General features: G+C 42.9%; 9 non-coding genes across 9 annotated transcripts; 5 read left to right on the forward strand and 4 right to left on the reverse strand.

Annotated features, from left to right (window-relative positions):
- The first annotated feature begins 2,724 nt into the window (after positions 1-2,724).
- Positions 2,725-2,806, forward strand: TRNAS-UGA (transfer RNA serine (anticodon UGA)). The gene has a single exon. It is a non-coding gene; the product is annotated as a tRNA-Ser (tRNA).
- Positions 2,807-3,503: 697 nt separating this feature from the next.
- TRNAD-GUC (transfer RNA aspartic acid (anticodon GUC)) lies at positions 3,504-3,575 on the reverse strand. The gene has a single exon. It is a non-coding gene; the product is annotated as a tRNA-Asp (tRNA).
- A 3,428-nt stretch (positions 3,576-7,003) lies between these two features.
- On the forward strand, positions 7,004-7,085 carry TRNAS-UGA (transfer RNA serine (anticodon UGA)). Its single transcript has one exon. It is a non-coding gene; the product is annotated as a tRNA-Ser (tRNA).
- Positions 7,086-7,889: 804 nt separating this feature from the next.
- On the reverse strand, positions 7,890-7,961 carry TRNAD-GUC (transfer RNA aspartic acid (anticodon GUC)). Its single transcript has one exon. It is a non-coding gene; the product is annotated as a tRNA-Asp (tRNA).
- Positions 7,962-8,419: 458 nt separating this feature from the next.
- Positions 8,420-8,501, forward strand: TRNAS-AGA (transfer RNA serine (anticodon AGA)). The gene has a single exon. It is a non-coding gene; the product is annotated as a tRNA-Ser (tRNA).
- Positions 8,502-9,608: 1,107 nt separating this feature from the next.
- Positions 9,609-9,680, reverse strand: TRNAD-GUC (transfer RNA aspartic acid (anticodon GUC)). Its single transcript has one exon. It is a non-coding gene; the product is annotated as a tRNA-Asp (tRNA).
- Positions 9,681-13,043: 3,363 nt separating this feature from the next.
- On the forward strand, positions 13,044-13,125 carry TRNAS-UGA (transfer RNA serine (anticodon UGA)). Its single transcript has one exon. It is a non-coding gene; the product is annotated as a tRNA-Ser (tRNA).
- Positions 13,126-13,822: 697 nt separating this feature from the next.
- Positions 13,823-13,894, reverse strand: TRNAD-GUC (transfer RNA aspartic acid (anticodon GUC)). The gene has a single exon. It is a non-coding gene; the product is annotated as a tRNA-Asp (tRNA).
- A 3,421-nt stretch (positions 13,895-17,315) lies between these two features.
- On the forward strand, positions 17,316-17,397 carry TRNAS-UGA (transfer RNA serine (anticodon UGA)). The gene has a single exon. It is a non-coding gene; the product is annotated as a tRNA-Ser (tRNA).
- The last annotated feature ends 1,524 nt before the right edge of the window (positions 17,398-18,921 follow it).

Below are 18,921 nucleotides of genomic sequence, written 5' to 3' on the forward strand. Positions count from 1 at the left end.
TTTTACTTTGTGGCAGGGCGCATTATTCTCCTGAAAGAGGCCAATGCCATCAGGAAATATAGTGTCCATGAAAGGGTGTACATGGTCTGCAAAAATGCCCAGGTAGGTGGTACATGTCAAAGTAACATCTACATGAATGGCAGGACCCAAGGTTTCCCAGCAGAACATTGTCCAAAACATCACACTGTCTCCACCGGCTTGCCTTCTTCACATAGGGCATTCTGGTGCCATGGGTTGTCCAGGTAAGCAACGCACATGCACCTGGCCATCCACGTGATGTAAAAGAAAATGTGATTCATCAGACTAGGCTACCTTCTTGCATTGCTCCACGGTCCAGGTCTTATGCTCATGTGCCCATTGTAGGAGCTTTCGGCAGTGGACAGGGGTCAGCATGGGCACCCTGACTGAACTGCAGCCCTACACAGAACAACCTGCCATGCACTGTGTGTTCTGACACCTTTCTATCAGAACCAGCATTAACTTTCTTTCAGCAAATTGAGCTACAGTAGCTCGTCCGTTGGATTTGACCACACTGGCCAGCCTTAACCCCCATGTGCATCAATGTGCCTTGTCCACCCATGACCCTGTCGCCGGTTCACCGCTTTTCCTTCCTTGGACCACTTTTGATAGGCACTGACCACTGCAGACTGGGAACACCCGGCAAGAGCTGCAGTTTTGGAGATGCTCTCACCCAGTCGTCTAGCCATCACAACCTGGCTCTTGTCAATGTTGCTCAGATCCTTACGTTTTCCCATTCTTCCTGCTTCTAACACATCAGCTTTGAGGACAAATTGTTTACTTGCTACCAAATATATCCCACCCACTGACAGGTGCCGTGATAATAAGTTGATCAGTGTTATTCACTTCACCTGTCTGTGTGAAGTGTCGTCAGCTTAACTTCCTTCCAATATTGGCTACACTGCAAGAAGACCTGCAGTCTTGGGCCAGCCTCTCCATCTAGTGGAAAGGAAGAATTAACTTTCTTTATTTGTTTTCAAACACTATATATATATATATATATATATATATGTATTGTTATGATTTATCTGGGACAAAAGAAAATCCCAGATCAAATTTCACACCCTAATACTTCCCAAATCCAAAGCAGCCTTATTCCTACTCGCGCACCTATTCAGGAGCCTGCCACCTGCTTAGAGGCTTGGAATATTTCCTTAACCTACCGCAAAAGCAATGGATAGGGATTGAGCGCTCAGACATTAGCATCCCCTTGCATAGACTAGCCTGGCTCATGCCACTGGACGTCCTGCACATGGTAAGTCATAATCGCTATGTCACGGCTATTAAACCTGCCTACAATGGTGCATTTCCAGATCTATAGTATAATTAGTGCTTTGAACGTTTGTAGGATTGTTAACTGTATATATATATATACTTTGGCACTGAGTAGAATATATCCAAGAGTTAGTATATCTAAAAGTTCTAAAATGTATGCTTACGCAGTACTAAACCGGGTATTATGAGAGCAGCATTCTCCTTGCCAACCAACATAATGACTTTATCACACACTAAAGTAAATGCATCCTTGACGATTTATTGAGACTTTTGTAATGCTAGCACCCCCTCAACGGATTCAGAGGTGGACAGCACAGAGTAAAGCGTTTACTCTTGCAATTGGCACGAGGGTTTAATTTGTAAAAGTGTAAATCCAGCAGAACAATCAAAACTAGTAAAGTCAGGCCTCCCTTTATTGCACATTAAAGTAAATGCATCCTTGACGATTTATTGAGACTTATGTAATGCTAGCACCCCTCAACGGATTCAGAGGTGGACAGCGCAGAGTAAGGGGTTTACTCTTGCAATTGGCATGAGGGTTTAATTTGTAAAGGTGTAAACCCAGCAGAACAATCATAAATAGTAAAGTAAGGCCTCCCCATTGGGAATTTGAACCACTGTCTCTACTGCATGAGAGGCGGGGATTCTAACCACTATAACAATGACTGTCTTACTGCATCTGTTCTCAAAAGTTCTAAAACCTTCATCATTGACTTACCTTAGCCACATACAAAACTTTTGTGAGGCAAGGTTTGTATGCTGGAACAGCTTATGAACACGTTAAGATTTCAGGCTGTGCTAATAAGGATAGCGACTGGGATCGAACCCGCGACCTTGGCGCCACGCTCTAACCAACTGAGCTAACCGGCCTTCCGTGTTGAGGCAAACGTGGCATAGTCCAAAGAGAACTCCTACTGTCCACGGCCCGCCCTTTCAACAGTTCAACGAGCAGTAGCTGGCATTGTTGGCCGATTCAGCCATACCACCGTAACAACAACAAAGGTTCTGTCATTTTAGCACTCTCTATGGACGCAGCCCATATTGACTTGCAAAAGCTAATTCTTCAGCCAATTTTGTTGAAGTTCTAAATACATATGACTACCATGCCTCAAATAGACATGGACACAAAATAATCCAGCTTGAAATCCTTAACATGTTCATGTTCTAATTTCTCTGAAATCCATCTTTTACTACAAATGTTCGCAACGGATAGCTGTAATTGAGCGGAAATCAAACTTTCTAGAATGCACAATATGTAAAGTAGCACAAAACAGAATTAACGTTTGGATGCTGCAAGTTCATTCAAATGCTTTTGAATTTGATGGAAAGAAATTGAGCAACATAGTAACGGTAAATTTTTAATCTCTGCATGTTCAGTGCGAAAGTAAAAATATTGGAACACAAAGGCTCCTTCCAACAGCATGTTAGCGTGTGGTCGTGGCCGAGTGGTTAAGGCGAAGGACTTGAAATCCATCGGGGTTTCCCCGCGCAGGTTCAAATCCTGCTGACTACGGGGGTTTTCACTCTTAGAAGGAGCCGATACCAGCATTATTATAACATGTTGTGACTAGGCTGTTGTTTAGCGTTTTGTAAAATTGACTACAAAAGCGTACAAGCAATATCTGATCCCGGATACGTTGTTGTCCTATTCTTAGATCAACTTCTAGCAAACCTTCTTCTTGTGCTTATATAACAGTCAGATTCACACCAGTATTGTGTAATTCAAATATAAGCAAAATAAATAGCAAAATATAGAAACATAGCCACCCGGCGGGGATTCCTGCCACTATACTAACCAGGACTAGCATTGTATAATGTTGTCCAGCCACTGTGTTATTTATATGACATAGTACTAGCTGAATTGTACATGGACACACTGATTGGAAGATTTTCTCAAATTTGCTTTCCTTTACTGTATGAGAGCTGTAATGGTACCATTTATTAGCTTTTACGAGACAGAGTGGAATGCTGAATAAAAGGAGAATACTGGAGTGGAATACTGTCCACGGCGCGCCTTTTCAACAGTTCAACAAGCAGTAGCTGGCATTGTTGGCCGATTCAGCCATACCAACGTAACAACAACAAAGGTTCTGTCATTTTAGCACTCTCTATGGAGAACTGAGATTTCTGCATTTTGTTTTTACAAATTGGTCCATTACAATATGAAGTAAACTTGAGCAACAAAAAAAAAAAAAAAAAGAGTACCATACCTCCCCGTCGGGGAATCGAACCCCGGTCTCCCGCGTGACAGGCGGGGATACTTACCACTATACTAACGAGGACTGGCATTGGTGGGCACGACACATCCATGCACACACAACTATATTGAGCAAACTGTATTTGTCCCAGGCAGCAAGGCTCGAGATAGCACCATTCGGTCACTTAACCTTGCCCACCTTGCTACAGTCTAGTCACTTTGTTTTTTATGTGACATAGTACTAGCTGAACATACCGATTAGAACATATTCTCCAATTTTCTTTTACTTTGCGGTGTGAGAGCTGTAATGGTATGAGCTTTTACGAGACAGAGTGGAATAAAAGGAGAGCTACTAGGATTGGAAGAAAATTCATTCGATGCTGAGGCGACTTACTATATGTTTACTATAGATCTGGCATGATGGCGGGCTTCTTGACACACACTTGGTGCTCACATGAGACACATAAACCAAATAGCCATAACATTATGACCACCTGCCTATTATTGTGTAGGTCCCCCTTTTGCCACCAAAACAGCCCTGCCCCATCGAGGCATGGACGCTACTAGACCTCTGATGGTGTGCTGTGGTATCTGGCACCAAGACGTTTACAGCAAATCCTTTAAGTCCTGTAAGTTGCGAGGTGGGGCCTCCATGGATCAGACTTGTTTGTCCAGCACATCCCACAGATGCTCGATTGGATTGAAATCTGGAGAATTTGGAGGCCGAGTCAACACATTGAACTCGTTGTTGTGTTCCTCAAACCAGGCCAGATCCCTTTTTACTTTGTGGCAGGGCGCATTATTCTCCTGAAAGAGGCCAATGCCATCAGGAAATATAGTGTCCATGAAAGGGTGTACATGGTCTGCAAAAATGCCCAGGTAGGTGGTACATGTCAAAGTAACATCTACATGAATGGCAGGACCCAAGGTTTCCCAGCAGAACATTGTCCAAAACATCACACTGTCTCCACCGGCTTGCCTTCTTCACATAGGGCATTCTGGTGCCATGGGTTGTCCAGGTAAGCAACGCACATGCACCTGGCCATCCACGTGATGTAAAAGAAAATGTGATTCATCAGACTAGGCTACCTTCTTGCATTGCTCCACGGTCCAGGTCTTATGCTCATGTGCCCATTGTAGGAGCTTTCGGCAGTGGACAGGGGTCAGCATGGGCACCCTGACTGAACTGCAGCCCTACACAGAACAACCTGCCATGCACTGTGTGTTCTGACACCTTTCTATCAGAACCAGCATTAACTTTCTTTCAGCAAATTGAGCTACAGTAGCTCGTCCGTTGGATTTGACCACACTGGCCAGCCTTAACCCCCATGTGCATCAATGTGCCTTGTCCACCCATGACCCTGTCGCCGGTTCACCGCTTTTCCTTCCTTGGACCACTTTTGATAGGCACTGACCACTGCAGACTGGGAACACCCGGCAAGAGCTGCAGTTTTGGAGATGCTCTCACCCAGTCGTCTAGCCATCACAACCTGGCTCTTGTCAATGTTGCTCAGATCCTTACGTTTTCCCATTCTTCCTGCTTCTAACACATCAGCTTTGAGGACAAATTGTTTACTTGCTACCAAATATATCCCACCCACTGACAGGTGCCGTGATAATAAGTTGATCAGTGTTATTCACTTCACCTGTCTGTGTGAAGTGTCATCAGCTTAACTTCCTTCCAATATTGGCTACACTGCAAGAAGACCTGCAGTCTTGGGCCAGCCTCTCCATCTAGTGGAAAGGAAGAATTAACTTTCTTTATTTGTTTTCAAACACTATATATATATATATATATATATATATATATATATATATATGTATTGTTATGATTTATCTGGGACAAAAGAAAATCCCAGATCAAATTTCACACCCTAATACTTCCCAAATCCAAAGCAGCCTTATTCCTACTCGCGCACCTATTCAGGAGCCTGCCACCTGCTTAGAGGCTTGGAATATTTCCTTAACCTACCGCAAAAGCAATGGATAGGGATTGAGCGCTCAGACATTAGCATCCCCTTGCGTAGACTAGCCTGGCTCATGCCACTGAACGTCCTGCACATGGTAAGTCATAATCGCTATGTCACGGCTATTAAACCTGCCTACAATGGTGCATTTCCAGATCTATAGTATAATTAGTGCTTTGAACGTTTGTAGGATTGTTAACTGTATATATATATACTTTGGCACTGAGTAGAATATATCCAAGAGTTAGTATATCTAAAAGTTCTAAAATGTATGCTTACGCAGTACTAAACCGGGTATTATGAGAGCAGCATTCTCCTTGCCAACCAACATAATGACTTTATCACACACTAAAGTAAATGCATCCTTGACGATTTATTGAGACTTTTGTAATGCTAGCACCCCCTCAACGGATTCAGAGGTGGACAGCACAGAGTAAAGCGTTTACTCTTGCAATTGGCACGAGGGTTTAATTTGTAAAAGTGTAAATCCAGCAGAACAATCAAAACTAGTAAAGTCAGGCCTCCCTTTATTGCACATTAAAGTAAATGCATCCTTGACGATTTATTGAGACTTATGTAATGCTAGCACCCCTCAACGGATTCAGAGGTGGACAGCGCAGAGTAAGGGGTTTACTCTTGCAATTGGCATGAGGGTTTAATTTGTAAAGGTGTAAACCCAGCAGAACAATCATAAATAGTAAAGTAAGGCCTCCCCATTGGGAATTTGAACCACTGTCTCTACTGCATGAGAGGCGGGGATTCTAACCACTATAACAATGACTGTCTTACTGCATCTGTTCTCAAAAGTTCTAAAACCTTCATCATTGACTTACCTTAGCCACATACAAAACTTTTGTGAGGCAAGGTTTGTATGCTGGAACAGCTTATGAACACGTTAAGATTTCAGGCTGTGCTAATAAGGATAGCGACTGGGATCGAACCTGCGACCTTGGCGCCACGCTCTAACCAACTGAGCTAACCGGCCTTCTGTGTTGAGGCAAACGTGGCATAGTCCAAAGAGAACTCCTACTGTCCACGGCCCGCCCTTTCAACAGTTCAACGAGCAGTAGCTGGCATTGTTGGCCGATTCAGCCATACCACCGTAACAACAACAAAGGTTCTGTCATTTTAGCACTCTCTATGGACGCAGCCCATATTGACTTGCAAAAGCTAATTCTTCAGCCAATTTTGTTGAAGTTCTAAATACATATGACTACCATGCCTCAAATAGACATGGACACAAAATAATCCAGCTTGAAATCCTTAACATGTTCATGTTCTAATTTCTCTGAAATCCATCTTTTACTACAAATGTTCGCAACGGATAGCTGTAAATGAGCGGAAATCAAACTTTCTAGAATGCACAATATGTAAAGTAGCACAAAACAGAATTAACGTTTGGATGCTGCAAGTTCATTCAAATGCTTTTGAATTTGATGGAAAGAAATTGAGCAACATAGTAACGGTAAATTTTTAATCTCTGCATGTTCAGTGCGAAAGTAAAAATATTGGAACACAAAGGCTCCTTCCAACAGCATGTTAGCGTGTAGTCGTGGCCGAGTGGTTAAGGCGATGGCCTTGAAATCCATTGGGGTTTCCCCGCGCAGGTTCAAATCCTGCCGACTACCGGGATTTTCACTCTTAGAAGGAGCCGATACCAGCATTATTATAACATGTTGTGACTAGGCTGTTGTTTAGCGTTTTGTAAAATTGACTACAAAAGCGTACAAGCAATATCTGATCCCGGATACGTTGTTGTCCTATTCTTAGATCAACTTCTAGCAAACCTTCTTCTTGTGCTTATATAACAGTCAGATTCACACCAGTATTGTGTAATTCAAATATAAGCAAAATAAATAGCAAAATATAGAAACATAGCCACCCGGCGGGGATTCCTGCCACTATACTAACCAGGACTAGCATTGTATAATGTTGTCCAGCCACTGTGTTATTTATATGACATAGTACTAGCTGAATTGTACATGGACACACTGATTGGAAGATTTTCTCAAATTTGCTTTCCTTTACTGTATGAGAGCTGTAATGGTACCATTTATTAGCTTTTACGAGACAGAGTGGAATGAAAGAAGAACGCCATAATAATTAACTACTAGGATTGGAAGAAAATTTATTGGATGGTGAGACTACTGGTTCATGGATTTTATTCAGTTTTTCGTCAGAATGTCAAATGCTGAATAAAAGGAGAATACTGCAGTGGAATACTGTCCACGGCGCGCCTTTTCAACAGTTCAACAAGCAGTAGCTGGCATTGTTGGCCGATTCAGCCATACCAACGTAACAACAACAAAGGTTCTGTCATTTTAGCACTCTCTATGGAGAACTGAGATTTCTGCATTTTGTTTTTACAAATTGGTCCATTACAATATGAAGTAAACTTGAGCAACAAAAAAAAAAAAAAAAGAGTACCATGCCTCCCCGTCGGGGAATCAAACCCCGGTCTCCCGCGTGACAGGCGGGGATACTTACCACTATACTAACGAGGACTGGCATTGGGGGGCATGACGCATCCATGCACACACAACTATATTGAGCAAACTGTATTTGTCCCAGGCAGCAAGGCTCGTGATAGCACCATTCGGTCACTTAACCTTGCCCACCTTGCTACAGTCTAGTCACTTTGTTTTTTATGTGACATAGTACTAGCTGAACACACTGATTAGAACATATTCTCCAATTTTCTTTTACTTTGCGGTGTGAGAGCTGTAATGGTACTGTTTATGAGCTTTTACGAGACAGAGTGGAATAAAAGGAGAGCTACTAGGATTGGAAGAAAATTCATTCGATGCTGAGGCGACTTACTATATGTTTACTATAGATCTGGCATGATGGCGGGTTTCTTGACACACACTTGGTGTCGTGGGTTTGATATAAAGAGTGTGTGGGAGAAGGATTGTATGCTACAACTGCTCACACACGCACATGTGTACGCCTAATTCCGTGAGTAGTCGTGGCCGAGTGGTTAAGGTGATGGGCTAGAAATCCATTGGGGTCTCCCCGCGCAGGTTCGAATCCTGCCGACTACGACCCTTTTCTCTTAGTGTGTATAAATTCGCAGCAAGCTCTTTTTTTTCTTTTTTTTACCCGTAACGCCAAATATCTCAGTTTTCAAAATACGAGAACTGAGATTTCTGCATTTTGTTTTTACAAATTGGTCCGTTACAATATGAAGTAAACTTGAGCAACAAAAAAAAAATAAGTACCATGCATCCCCGGTCTCCCGCGTGACAGGCAGGGATACTTACCACTAAGTCGTGGCTGAGTGGTTAAGGCAATGGACTTGAAATCCATTGGAGTTTCGCCGCGCAGGTTCAAATCCTGCCGACTACAGGGATTTTCACTCTTAGAAGGAGCCCATACCAGCATTATCATAACATGTTGTGACTAGGCTGTTGTTTAGCGTTTTGTAAAATTGACTACAAAAGCGTACAAGCAATATCTGATCCCCGATACGTTGTTGTCCTATTCTTAGATCAACTTCTAGCAAACCTTCTTCTTGTGCTTATATAACAGTCAGATTGACACCAGTATTGTGTAATTCAAATATCAGCAAAATAAATAGCAAAATATAGAAACATAGCCACCCGGCGGGGATTCCTGCCACTATACTAACCAGGACTAGCATTGTATAATGTTGTCCAGCCACTGTGTTATTTATATGACATAGTACTAGCTGAATTTTACATGGACACACTGATTGGAAGATTTTCTCAAATTTGCTTTCCTTTACTGTATGAGAGCTGTAATGGTACCATTTATTAGCTTTTACGAGACAGAGTGGAATGAAAGAAGAACGCCATAATAATTAACTACTAGGATTGGAAGAAAATTTATTGGATGGTGAGACTACTGGTTCATGGATTTTATTCAGTTTTTCGTCAGAATGTCAAATGCTGAATAAAAGGAGAATACTGGAGTGGAATACTGTCCACGGCGCGCCTTTTCAACAGTTCAACAAGCAGTAGCTGGCATTGTTGGCCGATTCAGCCATACCACCGTAACAACAACAAAGGTTCTGTCATTTTAGCACTCTCTATGGAGAACTGAGATTTCTGCATTTTGTTTTTACAAATTGGTCCATTACAATATGAAGTAAACTTGAGCAAAAAAAAAAAAAAAAAAGAGTACCATGCCTCCCCGTCGGGGAATCGAACCCCGGTCTCCCGCGTGACAGGCGGGGATACTTACCACTATACTAACGAGGACTGGCATTTGTGGGCATGCAAGGCTCGTGATAGCACCATTCGGTCACTTAACCTTGCCCACCTTGCTACAGTCTAGTCACTTTGTTTTTTATGTGACATAGTACTAGCTGAACACACCGATTAGAACATATTCTCCAATTTTCTTTTACTTTGCGGTGTGAGAGCTGTAATGGTATGAGCTTTTACGAGACAGAGTGGAATAAAAGGAGAGCTACTAGGATTGGAAGAAAATTCATTCGATGCTGAGGCGACTTACTATATGTTTACTATAGATCTGGCATGATGGCAGGCTTCTTGACACACACTTGGTGCTCACATGAGACACATAAACCAAATAGCCATAACATTATGACCACCTGCCTATTATTGTGTAGGTCCCCCATTTGCCACCAAAACAGCCCTGCCCCATCGAGGCATGGACGCTACTAGACCTCTGATGGTGTGCTGTGGTATCTGGCACCAAGACGTTTACAGCAAATCCTTTAAGTCCTGTAAGTTGCGAGGTGGGGCCTCCATGGATCAGACTTGTTTGTCCAGCACATCCCACAGATGCTCGATTGGATTGAAATCTGGAGAATTTGGAGGCCGAGTCAACACATTGAACTCGTTGTTGTGTTCCTCAAACCAGGCCAGATCCCTTTTTACTTTGTGGCAGGGCGCATTATTCTCCTGAAAGAGGCCAATGCCATCAGGAAATATAGTGTCCATGAAAGGGTGTACATGGTCTGCAAAAATGCCCAGGTAGGTGGTACATGTCAAAGTAACATCTACATGAATGGCAGGACCCAAGGTTTCCCAGCAGAACATTGTCCAAAACATCACACTGTCTCCACCGGCTTGCCTTCTTCACATAGGGCATTCTGGTGCCATGGGTTGTCCAGGTAAGCAACGCACATGCACCTGGCCATCCACGTGATGTAAAAGAAAATGTGATTCATCAGACTAGGCTACCTTCTTGCATTGCTCCACGGTCCAGGTCTTATGCTCATGTGCCCATTGTAGGAGCTTTCGGCAGTGGACAGGGGTCAGCATGGGCACCCTGACTGAACTGCAGCCCTACACAGAACAACCTGCCATGCACTGTGTGTTCTGACACCTTTCTATCAGAACCAGCATTAACTTTCTTTCAGCAAATTGAGCTACAGTAGCTCGTCCGTTGGATTTGACCACACTGGCCAGCCTTAACCCCCATGTGCATCAATGTGCCTTGTCCACCCATGACCCTGTCGCCGGTTCACCGCTTTTCCTTCCTTGGACCACTTTTGATAGGCACTGACCACTGCAGACTGGGAACACCCGGCAAGAGCTGCAGTTTTGGAGATGCTCTCACCCAGTCGTCTAGCCATCACAACCTGGCTCTTGTCAATGTTGCTCAGATCCTTACGTTTTCCCATTCTTCCTGCTTCTAACACATCAGCTTTGAGGACAAATTGTTTACTTGCTACCAAATATATCCCACCCACTGACAGGTGCCGTGATAATAAGTTGATCAGTGTTATTCACTTCACCTGTCTGTGTGAAGTGTCGTCAGCTTAACTTCCTTCCAATATTGGCTACACTGCAAGAAGACCTGCAGTCTTGGGCCAGCCTCTCCATCTAGTGGAAAGGAAGAATTAACTTTCTTTATTTGTTTTCAAACACTATATATATATATATATATATATATATGTATTGTTATGATTTATCTGGGACAAAAGAAAATCCCAGATCAAATTTCACACCCTAATACTTCCCAAATCCAAAGCAGCCTTATTCCTACTCGCGCACCTATTCAGGAGCCTGCCACCTGCTTAGAGGCTTGGAATATTTCCTTAACCTACCGCAAAAGCAATGGATAGGGATTGAGCGCTCAGACATTAGCATCCCCTTGCATAGACTAGCCTGGCTCATGCCACTGGACGTCCTGCACATGGTAAGTCATAATCGCTATGTCACGGCTATTAAACCTGCCTACAATGGTGCATTTCCAGATCTATAGTATAATTAGTGCTTTGAACGTTTGTAGGATTGTTAACTGTATATATATATATACTTTGGCACTGAGTAGAATATATCCAAGAGTTAGTATATCTAAAAGTTCTAAAATGTATGCTTACGCAGTACTAAACCGGGTATTATGAGAGCAGCATTCTCCTTGCCAACCAACATAATGACTTTATCACACACTAAAGTAAATGCATCCTTGACGATTTATTGAGACTTTTGTAATGCTAGCACCCCCTCAACGGATTCAGAGGTGGACAGCACAGAGTAAAGCGTTTACTCTTGCAATTGGCACGAGGGTTTAATTTGTAAAAGTGTAAATCCAGCAGAACAATCAAAACTAGTAAAGTCAGGCCTCCCTTTATTGCACATTAAAGTAAATGCATCCTTGACGATTTATTGAGACTTATGTAATGCTAGCACCCCTCAACGGATTCAGAGGTGGACAGCGCAGAGTAAGGGGTTTACTCTTGCAATTGGCATGAGGGTTTAATTTGTAAAGGTGTAAACCCAGCAGAACAATCATAAATAGTAAAGTAAGGCCTCCCCATTGGGAATTTGAACCACTGTCTCTACTGCATGAGAGGCGGGGATTCTAACCACTATAACAATGACTGTCTTACTGCATCTGTTCTCAAAAGTTCTAAAACCTTCATCATTGACTTACCTTAGCCACATACAAAACTTTTGTGAGGCAAGGTTTGTATGCTGGAACAGCTTATGAACACGTTAAGATTTCAGGCTGTGCTAATAAGGATAGCGACTGGGATCGAACCCGCGACCTTGGCGCCACGCTCTAACCAACTGAGCTAACCGGCCTTCCGTGTTGAGGCAAACGTGGCATAGTCCAAAGAGAACTCCTACTGTCCACGGCCCGCCCTTTCAACAGTTCAACGAGCAGTAGCTGGCATTGTTGGCCGATTCAGCCATACCACCGTAACAACAACAAAGGTTCTGTCATTTTAGCACTCTCTATGGACGCAGCCCATATTGACTTGCAAAAGCTAATTCTTCAGCCAATTTTGTTGAAGTTCTAAATACATATGACTACCATGCCTCAAATAGACATGGACACAAAATAATCCAGCTTGAAATCCTTAACATGTTCATGTTCTAATTTCTCTGAAATCCATCTTTTACTACAAATGTTCGCAACGGATAGCTGTAATTGAGCGGAAATCAAACTTTCTAGAATGCACAATATGTAAAGTAGCACAAAACAGAATTAACGTTTGGATGCTGCAAGTTCATTCAAATGCTTTTGAATTTGATGGAAAGAAATTGAGCAACATAGTAACGGTAAATTTTTAATCTCTGCATGTTCAGTGCGAAAGTAAAAATATTGGAACACAAAGGCTCCTTCCAACAGCATGTTAGCGTGTGGTCGTGGCCGAGTGGTTAAGGCGAAGGACTTGAAATCCATCGGGGTTTCCCCGCGCAGGTTCAAATCCTGCTGACTACGGGGGTTTTCACTCTTAGAAGGAGCCGATACCAGCATTATTATAACATGTTGTGACTAGGCTGTTGTTTAGCGTTTTGTAAAATTGACTACAAAAGCGTACAAGCAATATCTGATCCCGGATACGTTGTTGTCCTATTCTTAGATCAACTTCTAGCAAACCTTCTTCTTGTGCTTATATAACAGTCAGATTCACACCAGTATTGTGTAATTCAAATATAAGCAAAATAAATAGCAAAATATAGAAACATAGCCACCCGGCGGGGATTCCTGCCACTATACTAACCAGGACTAGCATTGTATAATGTTGTCCAGCCACTGTGTTATTTATATGACATAGTACTAGCTGAATTGTACATGGACACACTGATTGGAAGATTTTCTCAAATTTGCTTTCCTTTACTGTATGAGAGCTGTAATGGTACCATTTATTAGCTTTTACGAGACAGAGTGGAATGCTGAATAAAAGGAGAATACTGGAGTGGAATACTGTCCACGGCGCGCCTTTTCAACAGTTCAACAAGCAGTAGCTGGCATTGTTGGCCGATTCAGCCATACCAACGTAACAACAACAAAGGTTCTGTCATTTTAGCACTCTCTATGGAGAACTGAGATTTCTGCATTTTGTTTTTACAAATTGGTCCATTACAATATGAAGTAAACTTGAGCAACAAAAAAAAAAAAAAAAAGAGTACCATACCTCCCCGTCGGGGAATCGAACCCCGGTCTCCCGCGTGACAGGCGGGGATACTTACCACTATACTAACGAGGACTGGCATTGGTGGGCACGACACATCCATGCACACACAACTATATTGAGCAAACTGTATTTGTCCCAGGCAGCAAGGCTCGAGATAGCACCATTCGGTCACTTAACCTTGCCCACCTTGCTACAGTCTAGTCACTTTGTTTTTTATGTGACATAGTACTAGCTGAACATACCGATTAGAACATATTCTCCAATTTTCTTTTACTTTGCGGTGTGAGAGCTGTAATGGTATGAGCTTTTACGAGACAGAGTGGAATAAAAGGAGAGCTACTAGGATTGGAAGAAAATTCATTCGATGCTGAGGCGACTTACTATATGTTTACTATAGATCTGGCATGATGGCGGGCTTCTTGACACACACTTGGTGCTCACATGAGACACATAAACCAAATAGCCATAACATTATGACCACCTGCCTATTATTGTGTAGGTCCCCCTTTTGCCACCAAAACAGCCCTGCCCCATCGAGGCATGGACGCTACTAGACCTCTGATGGTGTGCTGTGGTATCTGGCACCAAGACGTTTACAGCAAATCCTTTAAGTCCTGTAAGTTGCGAGGTGGGGCCTCCATGGATCAGACTTGTTTGTCCAGCACATCCCACAGATGCTCGATTGGATTGAAATCTGGAGAATTTGGAGGCCGAGTCAACACATTGAACTCGTTGTTGTGTTCCTCAAACCAGGCCAGATCCCTTTTTACTTTGTGGCAGGGCGCATTATTCTCCTGAAAGAGGCCAATGCCATCAGGAAATATAGTGTCCATGAAAGGGTGTACATGGTCTGCAAAAATGCCCAGGTAGGTGGTACATGTCAAAGTAACATCTACATGAATGGCAGGACCCAAGGTTTCCCAGCAGAACATTGTCCAAAACATCACACTGTCTCCACCGGCTTGCCTTCTTCACATAGGGCATTCTGGTGCCATGGGTTGTCCAGGTAAGCAACGCACATGCACCTGGCCATCCACGTGATGTAAAAGAAAATGTGATTCATCAGACTAGGCTACCTTCTTGCATTGCTCCACGGTCCAGGTCTTATGCTCATGTGCCCATTGTAGGAGCTTTCGGCAGTGGACAGGGGTCAGCATGGGCACCCTGACTGAACTGCAGCCCTACACAGAACAACCTGCCATGCACTGTGTGTTCTGACACCTTTCTATCAGAACCAGCATTAACTTTCTTTCAGCAAATTGAGCTACAGTAGCTCGTCCGTTGGATTTGACCACACTGGCCAGCCTTAACCCCCATGTGCATCAATGTGCCTTGTCCACCCATGACCCTGTCGCCGGTTCACCGCTTTTCCTTCCTTGGACCACTTTTGATAGGCACTGACCACTGCAGACTGGGAACACCCGGCAAGAGCTGCAGTTTTGGAGATGCTCTCACCCAGTCGTCTAGCCATCACAACCTGGCTCTTGTCAATGTTGCTCAGATCCTTACGTTTTCCCATTCTTCCTGCTTCTAACACATCAGCTTTGAGGACAAATTGTTTACTTGCTACCAAATATATCCCACCCACTGACAGGTGCCGTGATAATAAGTTGATCAGTGTTATTCACTTCACCTGTCTGTGTGAAGTGTCATCAGCTTAACTTCCTTCCAATATTGGCTACACTGCAAGAAGACTGCAGTCTTGGGCCAGCCTCTCCATCTAGTGGAAAGGAAGAATTAACTTTCTTTATTTGTTTTCAAACACTATATATATATATATATATATATATATATATATATGTATTGTTATGATTTATCTGGGACAAAAGAAAATCCCAGATCAAATTTCACACCCTAATACTTCCCAAATCCAAAGCAGCCTTATTCCTACTCGCGCACCTATTCAGGAGCCTGCCACCTGCTTAGAGGCTTGGAATATTTCCTTAACCTACCGCAAAAGCAATGGATAGGGATTGAGCGCTCAGACATTAGCATCCCCTTGCGTAGACTAGCCTGGCTCATGCCACTGGACGTCCTGCACATGGTAAGTCATAATCGCTATGTCACGGCTATTAAACCTGCCTACAATGGTGCATTTCCAGATCTATAGTATAATTAGTGCTTTGAACGTTTGTAGGATTGTTAACTGTATATATATATACTTTGGCACTGAGTAGAATATATCCAAGAGTTAGTATATCTAAAAGTTCTAAAATGTATGCTTACGCAGTACTAAACCGGGTATTATGAGAGCAGCATTCTCCTTGCCAACCAACATAATGACTTTATCACACACTAAAGTAAATGCATCCTTGACGATTTATTGAGACTTTTGTAATGCTAGCACCCCCTCAACGGATTCAGAGGTGGACAGCACAGAGTAAAGCGTTTACTCTTGCAATTGGCACGAGGGTTTAATTTGTAAAAGTGTAAATCCAGCAGAACAATCAAAACTAGTAAAGTCAGGCCTCCCTTTATTGCACATTAAAGTAAATGCATCCTTGACGATTTATTGAGACTTATGTAATGCTAGCACCCCTCAACGGATTCAGAGGTGGACAGCGCAGAGTAAGGGGTTTACTCTTGCAATTGGCATGAGGGTTTAATTTGTAAAGGTGTAAACCCAGCAGAACAATCATAAATAGTAAAGTAAGGCCTCCCCATTGGGAATTTGAACCACTGTCTCTACTGCATGAGAGGCGGGGATTCTAACCACTATAACAATGACTGTCTTACTGCATCTGTTCTCAAAAGTTCTAAAACCTTCATCATTGACTTACCTTAGCCACATACAAAACTTTTGTGAGGCAAGGTTTGTATGCTGGAACAGCTTATGAACACGTTAAGATTTCAGGCTGTGCTAATAAGGATAGCGACTGGGATCGAACCCGCGACCTTGGCGCCACGCTCTAACCAACTGAGCTAACCGGCCTTCCGTGTTGAGGCAAACGTGGCATAGTCCAAAGAGAACTCCTACTGTCCACGGCCCGCCCTTTCAACAGTTCAACGAGCAGTAGCTGGCATTGTTGGCCGATTCAGCCATACCACCGTAACAACAACAAAGGTTCTGTCATTTTAGCACTCTCTATGGACGCAGCCCATATTGACTTGCAAAAGCTAATTCTTCAGCCAATTTTGTTGAAGTTCTAAATACATATGACTACCATGCCTCAAATAGACATGGACACAAAATAATCCAGCTTGAAATCCTTAACATGTTCATGTTCTAATTTCTCTGAAATCCATCTTTTACTACAAATGTTCGCAACGGATAGCTGTAATTGAGCGGAAATCAAACTTTCTAGAATGCACAATATGTAAAGTAGCACAAAACAGAATTAACGTTTGGATGCTGCAAGTTCATTCAAATGCTTTTGAATTTGATGGAAAGAAATTGAGCAACATAGTAACGGTAAATTTTTAATCTCTGCATGTTCAGTGCGAAAGTAAAAATATTGGAACACAAAGGCTCCTTCCAACAGCATGTTAGCGTGTAGTCGTGGCCGAGTGGTTATGGCGATGGACTTGAAATCCATTGGGGTTTCCCCGCGCAGGTTCAAATCCTGCTGACTACGGGGATTTTCACTCTTAGAAGGAGCCGATACCAGCATTATTATAACATGTTGTGACTAGGCTGTTGTTTAGCGTTTTGTAAAATTGACTACAAAAGCGTACAAGCAATATCTGATCCCGGATACGTTGTTGTCCTATTCTTAGATCAACTTCTAGCAAACCTTCTTCTTGTGCTTATACACCAGTATTGTGTAATTCCAATATAAGCAAAATAAATAGCAAAATATAGAAACATAGCCACCCGGCGGGGATTCCTGCCACTATACTAACCAGGACTAGCATTGTATAATGTTGTCCAGCCACTGTGTTATTTATATGACATAGTACTAGCTGAATTGTACATGGACACACTGATTGGAAGATTTTCTCAAATTTGCTTTCCTTTACTGTATGAGAGCTGTAATGGTACCATTTATTAGCTTTTACGAGACAGAGTGGAATGAAAGAAGAACGCCATAATAATTAACTACTAGGATTGGAAGAAAATTTATTGGATGGTGAGACTACTGGTTCATGGATTTTATTCAGTTTTTCGTCAGAATGTCAAATGCTGAATAAAAGGAGAATACTGGAGTGGAATACTGTCCACGGCGCGCCTTTTCAACAGTTCAACAAGCAGTAGCTGGCATTGTTGGCCGATTCAGCCATACCAACGTAACAACAACAAAGGTTCTGTCATTTTAGCACTCTCTATGGAGAACTGAGATTTCTGCATTTTGTTTTTACAAATTGGTCCATTACAATATGAAGTAAACTTGAGCAAAAAAAAAAAAAAAAAAGAGTACCATACCTCCCCGTCGGGGAATCGAACCCCGGTCTCCCGCGTGACAGGCGGGGATACTTACAACTATACTAACGAGGACTGGCATTGGAGGGCATGACGCATCCATGCACACACATCTATATTGAGCAAACTGTATTTGTCCCAGGCAGCAAGGCTCGTGATAGCACCATTCGGTCACTTAACCTTGCCCACCTTGCTACAGTCTAGTCACTTTGTTTTTTATGTGACATTGTACTAGCTGAACACACCGATTAGAACATATTCTCCAATTTTCTTTTACTTTGCGGTGTGAGAGCTGTAATGGTATGAGCTTTTACGAGACAGAGTGGAATAAAAGGAGAGCTACTAGGATTGGAAGAAAATTCATTCGATGCTGAGGCGACTTACTATATGTTTACTATAGATCTGGCATGATGGCGGGCTTCTTGACACACACTTGGTGCTCACATGAGACACATAAACCAAATAGCCATAACATTATGACCACCTGCCTATTATTGTGTAGGTCCCCCTTTTGCCACCAAAACAGCCCTGCCCCATCGAGGCATGGACGCTACTAGACCTCTGATGGTGTGCTGTGGTATCTGGCACCAAGACGTTTACAGCAAATCCTTTAAGTCCTGTAAGTTGCGAGGTGGGGCCTCCATGGATCAGACTTGTTTGTCCAGCACATCCCACAGATGCTCGATTGGATTGAAATCTGGAGAATTTGGAGGCCAAGTCAACACATTGAACTCGTTGT

The sequence above is a fragment of the Sceloporus occidentalis genome, unplaced genomic scaffold (assembly GCF_023333645.1).
Source record: "Sceloporus occidentalis isolate IW3139 unplaced genomic scaffold, rSceOcc1.0.p SCAF_22, whole genome shotgun sequence".
NCBI classification, from domain to species: Eukaryota; Metazoa; Chordata; class Lepidosauria; order Squamata; family Phrynosomatidae; genus Sceloporus; species Sceloporus occidentalis.